At 44.8% G+C, this 13,896-nt stretch overlaps 1 protein-coding gene across 1 annotated transcript in view; it reads left to right on the top strand.

Annotated features, from left to right (window-relative positions):
- RAD54L2 (RAD54 like 2) overlaps positions 1-13,896 on the top strand; it is a 1,748,428-nt gene that overhangs the window by 1,722,673 nt on the left and 11,859 nt on the right. The gene's annotated exons all lie outside the window — the stretch shown is intronic.

Here is a 13,896-nt window from a genome sequence, read left to right as displayed (position 1 = left end):
ATTTCTCATCACTCCTCCCATCCATCCTTGCTATGAAAGCGTCTGCAGTCAGTGACCTTCTTTCTCTTGAGAAAGAAGGTTCTAAGCTCTACTGGTCTCTTTTTAGTTCAGTGCTGCATGCCTTCTGCAATCTCTATTTCCCACACCAAAACATAAAAATAAAAAAGGGGAAAACGCCAGTTGTGATTTCCAGTTTCCATTTTCCATTTTCTAGTTGCTTTTGGCTATTTGGCCATTTTTGTTGCTGGTTTGCCTCTGCAGTGGCTGGGGAGTTGTGAAAACAGAAAAAGAATATTGAGGCTGAGTACCCCAAAAGGAAATACACCAGAAACGGGTTACAAAGGAACATACAAAGTACTTTATTCTATACTGAATCCAATTACAAAAACAGTGCAAAGTCAGATAGCTATCGGCCCTCAGTACAACACAACAAACTCCAGCGTGGTTCAGTGTGTTCAGTGAGAGACGCTGTACATTAGAATGCATTCGCTTTTTATAAATTTTGTGGGCGCGATGCCCAGCCCCACTTCGGGATAATATTCCTTCTAATATATCACCGATCTAGGGTTTGTGCCAAGTCTCAAATAACCGCATATAACTGGTTTGCCTTTAATACATGGATCAACAAGCGTATGCAATAGATGTGTATTTTAAAGTTTTCCATGCAGGCCTTCTTAAAGATTAATACAATGTAGTTAAACAGATGTTCTTTGTTCAGTATTTGAATACATTGTCTCGACATATGCTCGTGGATTAGTTTTCATTGCACGAGTAATCCTTCTACACATAGGTCAGTGAAGGACAAGGTCTCAGTTCATGACCTCAACAAGTGGCCTGCATGCAGATTACACATTAGCTATGTACAGAGGTCAAGACGGCCATGTTGTATTTTGCAATGACATCATTCCACCATTTTAGCTCACAGGGTGACTTTTACACAACAAATCCTAAAATGGCGGTTTGACCTAAAATGGCGGCCTACATGGATTTAAGGTCAGGACCTTGCAACACAGATTTCTTTCGCAAGCGACTTTCGAGCAACTTGGCATAGGCCAATATTAAATATATTTATTACAATAGGAGGCACAATGTACTTTCTATTTCGACAGAGTGAAGTGGTAGGTGGGAACTGAGGTATGGGGGCTTAGTGGCGCAGTATATGTATGACGAGCATCGAGTCAAGGTGGATAGACGGCTGAGTCGAGGTGCACTATGCCCCCTGTCTAAGAGCTTTCCGAGCAGCTGACGCTGGAAGGGATATCTATCTGATGAGGAATCTTCCGAAGAAGAATCCATAGAAAGAGCAATACGGTAAGTTATTTCTCCTTCCTGTTCAAGTGGAACTACAAAGAGCTAGACTATCAGGGCATCAAATTGACACCATCTTATAGCTCCTTGTTTGAGGCAAATTACACCCCGCCCCCACACCTGTAGCACAGCTAGTGGGGGGAGGGTTTGAAAATATGGGAGTCTATGGAGATCTCTTGGCTGGGACGGATGACAGTAAAAAAAACAAAATTAATATTCTCCTCAGCCTGCTTCATGGTGTGTCCGCTCTCCCGGTCAGGATTCCCTCTTCAGATATTCAGGCGCACCAAAGGCAGCTAACGGAATTCATCTGGGCTGGTAAAAAATCTACAGTGAGAAGTCAGGTTCTCAGAACAAAACAATTTAATGGTGGTCTGAATTCTCCTATTCTCCAAAATGATATCAATGCAGCGAATCTGTCACACATCACGGACTGGACTTCCAGTTCTCGCCCAACATGCTGGAGGGGGAGTAAGACAGTCTGTCACTGGGTTGGCTTTGCATCCACTTTCCTTGACTGCCCGTCTAGATGCCAGCAAGGCTCCCTTCAACCCTTTCTTCCTTGTATTACTAGGACCCGACTATCAAAGTTCGGAAATCCAAGGCGATCTGGACCCATTAACCCAGTCCTAGGTAACCTGAACTTCTCACCTACCCTCCTCACTTGTGCTGCTTGGTGGGGGGTGGGGGCTATGTGATGATACAAGCTTTGGCAAGTTGCCTCTGCGGAAAAAAATTGCAGCCTCCATACAGGGAAAGCTTTCTGGGTACATACAAGATTGGTACCCGCTTCACGACTTTTGTAATAGATTTCCAGACCAGATGGTTAAGCCCTTACATTTGAAACACTTTACCTTGTTTGGATGTTCTTTACGGTCCAGGCCAGGACTTATTTGATGGCGGATGTGGTCTTTTGGGAATCCAGTGGGGATGTGCCTTTCAATTTGTCAGCTCATTTCCCTTGGACTGGTTTCACAGAGTATGAATGGTGCGTGTTACATATGCTGTTATGCAAATTGTGTTGCCTTCTGGTTGCTGGATTGTATGCCCTAGCCCACCACTATTTGTTTAATCTTCTTTGATGTGATTTTGCTTGTGATTTTTGCCTTCAACTCCCTCTGGGTATCTCGGGTGCCAAGTGTGTTTTTGCCCCAGTAGCATTTCATGTCACGGATATGCGTTTAGTTATTAGACCGAACTGTCAAAAAGTGATCGCAATCGTATTCGCGGTAACATGTTTTGTTCGTAACACCGGTCCATTCAAACACAGGGTACTTATCTTGAGACTTACTGTACAAAGTGAATTGGTTAGTTGGATATTTTTCGTGTGGTTTTAATCTAATAGAAGTGTCGTGTTTACAAGAAATGGTTTAAAAATAACTGTACTTATATTTTTCTACCTGAAACCTTGAGTCAGTGTTTGCTTGAGTCACAGTAATTGTGGTCCTTTGTGTAATCTTTGCTACTGCTCATATACTCCTGAGATAAGCCTGGCTGCTCTGCCACTGCTACCACTCTGACTTAGTAGTACAGGCGTGTACCAAAGGTAAAACTTGTATTGCCACCTGTAGTCTTAATTGTGTGTAGTGGTCCCTAAGGGCACTGCACAGGATTCTGCCTAACACCCTGAAGTCCACCCAGGCTCCAGTGTGTCTGGAAAGGCAGGAAGTGAGGGAGGGTCCAGAAGCTTCCCTGTCCTTTGTCCCTAGGTGTGCTTGAGTGAAACCAGTCCTGATTGCCGAGCTGGCTGTCCTGAAAGGACATCCACCCTACTGTGTGATTGACAGCCTAGGCTGTGAATGTATGGAAAATTGCATAAAAAGCGAGGTTTTTGGGACTAGGGGCAGAGTCGACCACTGGATAGGAACATCCGAAGAATAAGACGTGACAAGACGCCAGCAGCACCCTCATGGACCACATAGTGCCAGTGCGGACCCAGTTTTCATATAGTCAGGGAAGACCCATACGGGTCAACTTCCTCCCTTGTGCTGGTGGGACCAACTAGCCTCAAGACAAGCTTCCATTTGGCGCAACCCCGACTTGCTGTGCCTCACCAGAGCTGCAGAAGCCCAATGCCCGGGGTCCTGTGACCATTGATGAGTGCTTCGTCTTGCGAAGTCCGAATCTCTCAAAATCTTCGTGGCCATCCAGATGAGCCAGAGTCCCCTCACCAGAGTCCGGGACCGAGGGAGCAAGCTTCTTCCAACTGAGTTTTCGTTCTTAATTGACGCCGAAGAAAAAGCGCCAAAACACAGCCGCTGAAACGAAAGAAATCCATGGCTGTGGAGTCCCTCTCCTGAGTAATGCCGCATGGGCGCGCGAGACGTCCTCCCTTTCGTCACAACGACCAAGGTAAGGAACAAGAGTCTGCCAAGCTGTAGCCAGGAGGAATCCAACTGTAACATTTCTCTTCGAATCATAGGTACTGTGGGGATTGGGGTTTTCACCTTTTAGCCATAAACTGTGATTCCTATCTTGCGAAGTACTTTTTGGAGTTGATCTCAACTCATCTGCACTGGCCTAACAGCTTGTGCTCTCTACAAAGTAGGTCACCTGAGTTACTGTGATTACTTCTGAACTTACTAACTTTGTCAAGACTTTATCTAAGCAGAAGTACTTCAGATCTATTGACTTTGTCCATTGACTTTGGCTGTCTTGGCTCCCTAAAGGCACTCCACTGAACCTACTGGTTTAGGCAGTACTTGTTCCCTTATAGGTTATAATTGTGTACACTATTATTGCTGGGATAAAAGCTTACCTGCGTCCCTTTAGGTGATTGTAATTGTTTTACAAACTGTTGAAAGTATGTTCTAAATCGTATCCTAACCTTTCCTTCCTTTAACAACTCAATAACTGAAATAAGTGCAATACTGACCTTTACTGAAGTCACTCCGTGTGATGGAACATGTGTTAGCATAAGAAAACTTTTATTGTCTATTAATAATTGACTCCTAACTTTGATTGAATGTTAATAGTAGATAAAGCTTTTTAAAGAATGTTCATTTAAACTTTGTCTATATTATAAATAAAAATGTACTTGGCTACTTGTATTTACTGATATAGATTGTACAGCTCACATTACCCCTCTTAAAATAAATCCGGCTGCTCAGTCACACTACCAACTTGTGTAGGCGAGGCCTATATTAAAAAGGGGGTTACCTAATACCAGTTGGACTGCACTAATTCTTACCCAACACCAATCGTATTGGATCCACACTCTTTGTATAACAGCCTTCGAATGGATTGTGTCCTCCAACCTATTCCTCATCTTAGATGTATTGTTCCAGCTTTGGCTGCTTTGGAAATTTTTCTTGACAGAGGACGCCATGCATCAATGTGGTCGAGTTGAGGTCTCTCGGAGCCCTCCCTCGAGGATGAAGTCATCGGGTATACAAGTAGCATGCACGGTGCCTGTTGGCCTCAGTTCTGTTTTTCCGCAGTACATGTTGCTTTCGGAGACTCGGCGCACCTCGATAGTTTGGTGACGCAGTTATCATTCAGAAGATATTTGAGATGTCCTCATCGTCGACCCCGACTACCACGCGTTTGGGGTTCAAGAAATGTAAAACTTGCGGTTCCAAAATGTTGATCACGGATCCGCACCGAGAATGTCTGTGGTGCCTCAGCAAAAACCACGACTCGGAGGCCTGTGCAAAGTGTCAGGCTATGACGGGCAAGGCCTTGCGAGAGAGGAAGAGAAAGCTACAGGTAGGTCAAAAACCCGACCGAAAAGCCTCAAGCATCGAGGCGAGAACCCATGAGGAGAAATCTCCTCGACGCGAAAGGCAAAGACGTGGGCTAGGTCCTGAAGTGGTTCCCATCGCTGTTAGTCTTCGACGAAAAAGTCTAAAAAGAGACGCCACCGATCTCCTTCCACCTAGTTTTCTGACGAATCCCCCAAGAAAATGAAATGCCCCACAAAACCTTCTTCCTCTGAATAATGGGAAGCATTTAGAATTAAAATGTTGGAGGTTGGTCCGCACCTTGCCCGAGAGCATTACTGTTCCAACACTCAGACGTCCTAGAGCCGGGTGATCGAAGGAGAGAAGATTGAAAACCCTCCAGGACCCCGAGTGATAAAGATCGCTTGAGTCGAGTCGACCGCTCGGTCATCGATGCCGTCCAGAACCCGACACACCTCGAAGGACGAGTCTTCAAAGAGCGTCTCGACGTCTTCGAAGCCAGCTCCATCGACGACTGTTATTTCGTCGACGCCTTTGTCGACGTCGACTCCGAAGCCTTCGGTGCCCATCGTTTCAAAGGCTCCAGTTCAGTCAGAAACTGTCAAAAAAGCAGCAAAAGAAAGCCTTCAGCCTCCACTATAACAGCTCCTCCAGAAAAAAATTATAAAACTCTGCCAAGGAAAGAATTCTTTAAGTCCTTGTCTTCAATTTTTGAAGAACAAGAAAGGTCTGAGGAGGAGGATGTTCCTTTTGGCCTAGAGTATGGCACCCCTAATGTCCCAAGGAATGTCTAATTTCTGAGGAAAGCAGAATGAGGGATTTAGTGAAAACTTTGCATAATGCAAGTGGAGTTGACACATCTCCTGAGACAGAATTTGGCCAACCAGAACCAGGGGAACATGCCAATCCCTCATATAGACAACTGATGACAAAGGTTGTAGATTATTTAGAATGGGCTAGACGGACCAACTCAGTTCATCCAGGATGACATGACTGACATACTAGATCAGGGCCCCACCGAAGATCTGATTTTACCCTTCCATGTAGCCTTAAAATAGGGTGGCCAAAAATTGGGTGACCCCAGATTCAATTCCTCCTGTGAATAAGTCCCTCACGTCAAAATACCACCCTTCCAGTAGCGACCCAGGCTATCTGTCCAAACACCCCACTCCCGAGAGTCTGGTGATTCAGGCAGCCACAGCTACATCAAATAAGGTGGCGTACCCTACCATACCTCCGGATAGGGACGACAAGCATGTGGATGGTTGGGCACGCAAGGTATTTTCAGCTGGGAGTATGGCATTAAAATCCGGCAACTCCACATGTGCCTTGGCAAAATGTTCGTACACTCTGTGGGGGGTGCATTGCAATGGCGGTGGAGAACATACCAGAAGGGGAAGAAAGGGAAGGATTCCTAGCCATCGTTGGAGATGGAAAGGAGGCCATGCAGGAATCCATTCAGTCTGGATTAGACACTGCAGATAGTGTGAGCAGGTCCATGGCCACTAGCACAGTGATGCGCAGATTTGCCTGGTTGCGAAAGTCAGGTTTCGCACCAGACGTGCAAAACCGTCTTTTGAACATGCCTTTTGACGGGTCTCAATTTTTCGGCAACAAGGGTGACGAGTGTTGAGGTTGCAGACCTCGTAAGCGGCTGCCAAGTCTTTAGGAGCTGCTATTAGGCAACCTCAGCCTTTTTGCGTGCATCAGGAGAATCTTAGAGAGGACTATCATATAGTTAATACTCCTCATATGGAAAGGCGAAAGGAATGGCCAGTCATAGGCCAGAGAAAAATCACTCGTGGAGGATGAGGTAAACGTGCTAAGCCAGCTCCAGCTGCAGCTTCCTTACCGTCAGCAGCCGCAGCATCCGCCACAAAACCACTTTGAGGACGTATATCACAAGACTCTTGTGGGAGGCAGGCTGTCCCAGCAACTGCAAGAATGGGGAGCCATTACTTAAGATGTTTGGGCTCCAGAAATAATAGCCCTAGGTTACTGCCTTCCTTTTCTAACGCAGCCCCAAAGCAATCCACCGGGGAGACATTCTTTGAAGTTTGCAGACCCGCTCCTACAGCAGAAAGTCTCAACCCTGCTAGAGAAAGGTGCTATAGAACCCGTACCTGTAGCGGAAGAGGAACAAGGGACGGTAGTCCCCATATTTTTTGATTCCCAAAAAGGACAGAGGATTGAGACCCATCTCGGACTTGAGAGGCTTGAACAATCTACTCGGGAAGGACAAGTTCAAGATGGTCACTGTTTCTCAAGTCCTTCGGGCCCTTCATCTTCAGTATTGGTTTCTGTCATTGGACCTTCGGGATGCTTATTTTCATGTGTCAATCCATCTCAAGCACAGAAAATACCTGAGGTTTGCGGTTTTGCGACTCACGCTCTGTTTCGAGTCCTACCATTCGGGCTGACCTCCGCCCTGAGGGTCTTCACCAAGTTGATGGTAGTGGTGGCAGCGCATCTCAGGAGAGGGGGGGATTCACATCTACCCCTGCGTGGACGATTGGCTGATCAGGGCGCGTTCTGCTGAGCATCTGAAAGTCACCTGCCATTTCCTCCACAGACTGGGTTTCTCCCTCAATTTCAAGAAGTCACAAATGACACCTTCCCAACAGCTCCAGTACATCTGGGCTGTATTAGACACATCCTTGGGAAAGAGCTCACCTCCCAAGTCGAGGGCTCAAGACATTCTTCAGATGGTTTCTAAATTTCAAAATGCCCAAAATCTCCCAGCCTACGACTTCTTGAGGTTGTTTGGCCTCATGGCATCCTGCTTTTTCCTGGTGCCAGAAGCACGCCTGAGGACGAGATCCCTTCAATGGGCTCTAAAGACTCAATGGTCCCAATTCTCAGGACAAATGACAGATCTTCTTCAGATTCCAAACAAGGTTCGGCAGGATCTTCTGTGGTGGACTTGCACAGAGAACATCCTAAAAGGAGAACTTTTTTGGCAACCATGGCCGGAGATTACAGTAGTGACAGACGCCTCACTCATGGGGTGGGGAGCTCATGCAAACGATCTGACAATGAGCGGTCGTTGGTCTCCATTGGAGTCCAAACTACACATCAACCTTTTGGAGCTGAGAGCAATCGGACTGCCACTGAAGGCTTTTCTGCCATCTGTCAGGGGAAAAAATGTGCTGATAATGACGGATAACACATGGCCATGCATTACCTAAACAAAAGAGGAGGTGTAGGGTTACTACCTCTGTGCAGAGAGGCAATGCGGCTCTGGTATTGGGCAATTCAAGAAGGAATCTCCTTATCAGCAGTTCATCTAGCCGGGGAGGAGAATGACGGCAAACGCTCTGTTCAGGCAGAGTGCTGTGTCCCAAGAGTGGGAACTGGCTCAGGAAGTCCTTCAGGAGATCTTTGCTCTTTGGGGAACCCCCTCAAGTAGACCTGAATCAACCGAAAGTGCGAAAGGTATTGCTCAAGGGAATTTCCCCCGAGAGGAGCCCTAGGGGACGCGTTCGTGGTGGAGTGGAACTTCCCACTACTATACACGTTCCCTCTGATCCCCTTCATTCCTCAAGTCATCAGGAGGTTAAGACGGTTTGGAAACCGCATGCTCCTAATTGCCCCGGATTCAGCCAGGGGAACGTGGTACCCGGACCTTCTAGACATGTCCATCTGCCCTCCGTTACGTCTTCCTCAGAGAGAGGACCTTCTCTCACAAAAGGAGGGCCAGGTTCTCCTTCCAGAGGTCAGGACTCTCGACCTTCATGCTTGGTATCTGAAAGGCTGAGATACAGGGATTGGGACCTTCCAGATGATGTCATGGAGGTGTTGCTTTGGCAAGAAGGCCAGCAACAAAATCTTTGTGCCGTTGGAAGAGGATTTGCAACTGGTGCAGGGAAAAGAATGTTGATCCTTTTCTGTGTTCTATCCCAGAGGTGTTATCTTTCCTCTTATCACTGGCACATAGAGGTCTCAATGTTGGGACCATTAAAGGTTATCTTGCAGCGCTTTCCATTTTCAAGAGCTCTTCGGAAGAATGTTGCTACTCTAAAATTCATTTTTTTTTTTTTAAAAAAAACTTTATTTAATGCTGTCATCTTACAATAAAACGAGCATCACAATTAGCATTGGGGATTCATGACATGGGTAAGTCAATCAGGCATGCATAGTCTACATTACGTTACTTGAATATTAAGGGAGAGAAGGAAGAGAGATATAGACGTTTCACAGCATTTCGAATTTGTTTCTAGACCGTTCATTCATTGGAAGGGTCTGCTGTGATTCGTAGGTACTCCCTGAGGGGACCCCAAATGTCTTTCGGTCTGGAAGTGGTTTGAATACCTTGGATATAAGATTCTTCACTGTCTTGAACGTTTATGAGGTCTCTGAGCCAGTATCCGTGTGTGTGGGGGTGGGGGGTTTGTATTTCCATTTACTAAGGATGCTTTGTTTGACCACTGCCCCTCCCACTGCGAATAGACTGCGGGTCTTTGTGGAGGCCTTTCCAATGTCCCCCAGTAAGTATTTCAACGGTGTGGCCGAGATATGCATGCATGTTCAAAAAGATGCACACGTTACAAAATAATTACATCACTTCAAACAAATGCAACATCATGAGTGTCGAATACAGCACCCAAATTATGTAATAAGAGGAGAAAACTCAACAGTTCGCACTACACACTGGATTTGGTAAGTTCTTCAATTTTTTTAAGAAGCAATGTCAGGGCATAGGTTAGTTTTCTGTCTGTTTCTCTGAAGCATTCTTCCCACCATTCTTCAATTGTCCGGTGAGCTTTTTCTGCAACAATTGTTTCAAACAGTATCTTTCTTATTGCTTTAAAAGCGTTGCAACTAAGGATTAAGTGCTTTGTTTTCTTCATGATGATTGCAAAACCTACACTTTGGATCCAGCTTTTCATATTTGGGCCATTGCATGATCACTTCTTTTGTTTTGAATTGATTCAGTCTGAATTTCATTAGAAGTATTCTTTTCTGTTTGTTTGGACATTTTTCCAGATATTTATACAAGGAATTATATGCTTTCCCTTCCAGTGGAACATTTTTCATTAACAAATATTTTGCTCTGCTCATATCAGTATTTATCTGGTCGTGTTCCCACAATTTCTTCTTAACAGCATCTGGATTTTCCATCAGAGTAGTCTTATCACTGCTTATATTCGCCAAGATTTGATAACATTGTTTTGTCCATGCAGAAAAAACTGAATTTGATTTTCTTCTCTTGCTCGTGGAGGATTTTCATTTGCAGAGTACCATTGGGCAAGATTATTTTGCGAAAAATAGCCAAGGTGTACCAAATGACCTTCGCATTAATAGATATTAGTCCCAATTCATATCGTACAACTGCTGCTGGTATACCCTTCCCCACTTCTAAGATTCTGGACCAGAAAATATTTTCGAGTGTATCCCACATGGTAGCTGGACATCCATAGGCAGTTTCTGCACCAAGTATTAAAGATGGGACGGCTTTTTGCTTATAAAAATTGATTATGGGTACCAAAGAAAATTTACCATATTTTTTATCAAGTGTTGCTCCTTGGGCGCTTAGCTGGCGACACTTGGATTTTGTTTTTTCTATCCAAATGTGGTCGTTTATATTTGAGTTGATCCACAGGCCCAAATATTTTAACTGATTCACATGCTGCAGGGGCACACCATCCAAGTGCCATTTGAATTTTTTTGCATGTTCAGTATGTCGCTCATGGTTTCTGCGATCTCATCCCAGAAGCTCCTGATTGGCGGACATTCCCAATACATGTTGATGGCATTTGCAGAAACTGTGCCACACTTGGGGCATACGGCTTGTTTAGCGGGCTCAAATTTGGAGATCTTGCTTGGAGTCATGTGTAGGTGGTTTAGGATTTTTAACTGAATAAGCCTAAAGTTAGCACAGAGTGAGATGGATTTGGTGTATCTGCAGCTGTTTACCCACTGCTGTTCGTTGATCGTTGTGTAAACTCTCTCTAACTTGCTTTTCATCTCATTTTTGGATGGAGTGTTGTGTTGTATTACTTTGTACATTGTAGAGACATTGCTGTTGAATCCTTCTTGTGTCAGAATGTCCAATAAGAATTTGTGTATAGGGGGTGCATTCGGGAAGGATGGCCATTTCTTCATGCAGGCTGCTTTCATGCGTTGATATTGTAGGATTGTAAATAGGCAAGGGCCCGTTCTTACTTTAGAATTCCTTTGATAATACAATTCTTAAAGGGACTCACCAATGTGTTCCCCCCCCCCTTCTTCTTCCCAAGTCCCAGTTTGGGACCTTAATTTGGTTCTAAAGTTTTTGATGTGTGCCCCTTTTGAACCTTTGCACACATGCCCATTAAGATTACTTACGTTGAAAACAATGTTCTTGGTTGCTGCACGAAGAGTGAGCGAGTTGCAGGCACTGTCTTCTGGGACACCCTATACTGTGTTCCACAAGGATCGATTGTTTTGAGGGTTAAACCCTCGTTCTTACCTAAAGTTGTCTGATTTCCATTTATGTTTGTTTATGTTTATTGAGTTTATATAGCGCTTTAATCCAAAGCGCTTTACAGTATAACAACAAGATAAAATAAAGAATTAAGCCTATTTACAAACATGAGACAAACCAATGATACAGTTTTTAGAACATTTGAATCAGAAGATCATTCTGCCCGCGTTCTATCCTCCACCTCACCCCAGCAAGGAGGTGGAAAGATTGCACAAGCTGGACCTGAGAAGAGCTCAAAGCTTTTACATTTCTAGGCTCTCCAAGCTTAGAGTGGATGATCAACTTTTCATTGGCTGCACTGGAAGGAATTTGGGTCAATCGGTGTTGAAACAAACCCTATCACGTCGGATGGCGTTTTGCATCTCAGAATGCTACAGATTAGCAGGCAAAGATCCACCAGAAGGCTTGAGGGCCCATTCAATCAGAGGTGTAGCCTCTTTGACAGCCCTTCAAAGAAGTGTTCCCATTAAATCTATTTGTGATGCAGCGACTTGCTCTTCACTGCACACATTTTCTAAATTCTACAATCTAAATGCTTCCCACTCTAAAGAGCTTGCTTTTGGTAAAGCAGTGCTGTATTCAAAAATCCTGTACACTGCTTTGGGAGTCTATCTAAAATGAGGAATACGTTGGAGGACACAATCCATTCGAAGAACAAGTTACTTACCAACTGGTAACGTTCTATCGTCTGGATGTTCCTCCAACGTATTCCTCATCGCCCTCCCATCCTACCCCTCTTTAGATTTTACGGTGTTATTACCACTTCAACTCTCGCAAGGCTTACACCTGGCTACCGGCACTATCTATACAACAGATCAAGAGGGGAAAAACAGAACTGAGGCCAACGGTGGCCACGCGTGCTACTTGTATACCTGATGACGTCACCCTCAACGGAGGCCTCAGAGGGACCTTGACTCGACGGCATTGCCGCACGGCGCCCTCTGCGGAGAAAAATTTCCGAAGCAGCCAAAGCAGGACGAATACATCTAAGATGAGGAATACGTTGGAGGAACATCCAGTCGAAAGAATGTTACCAGTTGGTAAGTAACTTGTTCTTTTGTTTAATTCATGCTGCTGGAATGGGTCTATGTTCTGTTAATCAGAGACTCACCTCCAATAATCCTGGAAAGCGGGCTATAAAAGCTCCTGTGTGGCCTTTGCAATTGACTACCTATGTATTCGGGATCTAAATGTCCAGTTTACTAGATTTTCATATTGTGGAACATATTACCTGTGCTACAAATTGAGTGGACGGATGTGGTGAGACCCATTAATGTTGTCTCCAATATATCAATGGCAGACCTGCACATGGTACATAAAAGACTTAGATGGGAAAGGAATGATATTGTCTGTTTGCAAGAATCTGTTTAAACCGAATGTTATCTCAATGTTATTTTGGATCCTAATTTCAATACGAATGTCATTAAGATACCTCACACGCAACTTATATCAGCAATCTCAGATTCTTGCTTTCGTTCTGTTACACTATCGCTCCCTGTTACCAAGATGAGTTGGTTCAACGAAAATTGCAAAATGGCTGAAATTGAAGTTACATGAGACACAAACATATCCCAGCTAGGCGCACTACGATTGCGGCAGCAAGGGCTGCCTATATAAACAAGCCATCAGAAATAGGAAAAACGAATTGGGCGATTTGGTCTGGCAGGACCTCATTGAGACTTCCTACCATAAAAACTCAAGGACGTTTTCGGAAATTAGAATCTATCAGAATGGCTTGGTATGTGTAGAAATACATGGTATCTGGCTTAATTAAAAAGGTGTATAATGTAATGTGACCATACTTATGAAGGACAGACTATGGCCCAAAGTCATCTAGGCACTGAAAAGGGACAATCCTGGTGAGCTGCAACGTCACATAAAAGAATGCTAAAAATGTGTTTTCAGCACTGTACGAAAGTGAAGGTGATTTTCATTCTTATCCATAGAGGCTGGTAGCACATTCCACTGGGAAGGTGCAAGAACCAAAAAGGAACGCCCCCCTATCCAGGCTCTCTGATAGTGTGCCATTTTTAGTAACTCTTGCGAGGTTGAGCGAAGACACCTAGCAGGCCGATATCGATTTAGTTTATTCTTCAAATAATCCGCCCCAGTGTTATGGATGCCCGGTGAGAGATGCATGAAATCTTACTTAACTCGAACCTTCACAGGCAACCAGTGAGGATGCTGCAGTAGACCTGCAGAGGGAGTAAGACTTGGTCCATCTAAGGCCAGCCACGACGCTGAGTTTTGAAGAACCTTTAGCCGATGTAACTGGTACGTCGGCGGGCCAAAGTAAACCCCATTACTATAGTCCAGCGATTCCCATGATCGCTGAGGTCCTTACCTTTGTAAGACAGTCGGCAGGTAGGAGAGGGAGGATCTTTCGCAATGCAGAGATCTGGGCCTCTCTAGAACCGGAGGGGAGAAGCCTCACACCAA

Source organism: Ambystoma mexicanum, chromosome 2p (assembly GCF_040938575.1).
Source record: "Ambystoma mexicanum isolate Mex_15411 chromosome 2p, UKY_AmexF1_1, whole genome shotgun sequence".
NCBI classification, from domain to species: domain Eukaryota; kingdom Metazoa; phylum Chordata; class Amphibia; order Caudata; family Ambystomatidae; genus Ambystoma; species Ambystoma mexicanum.
Note: the sequence above shows the minus strand (reverse complement) of the source record. Positions and strands in the feature narration are given on the sequence as shown.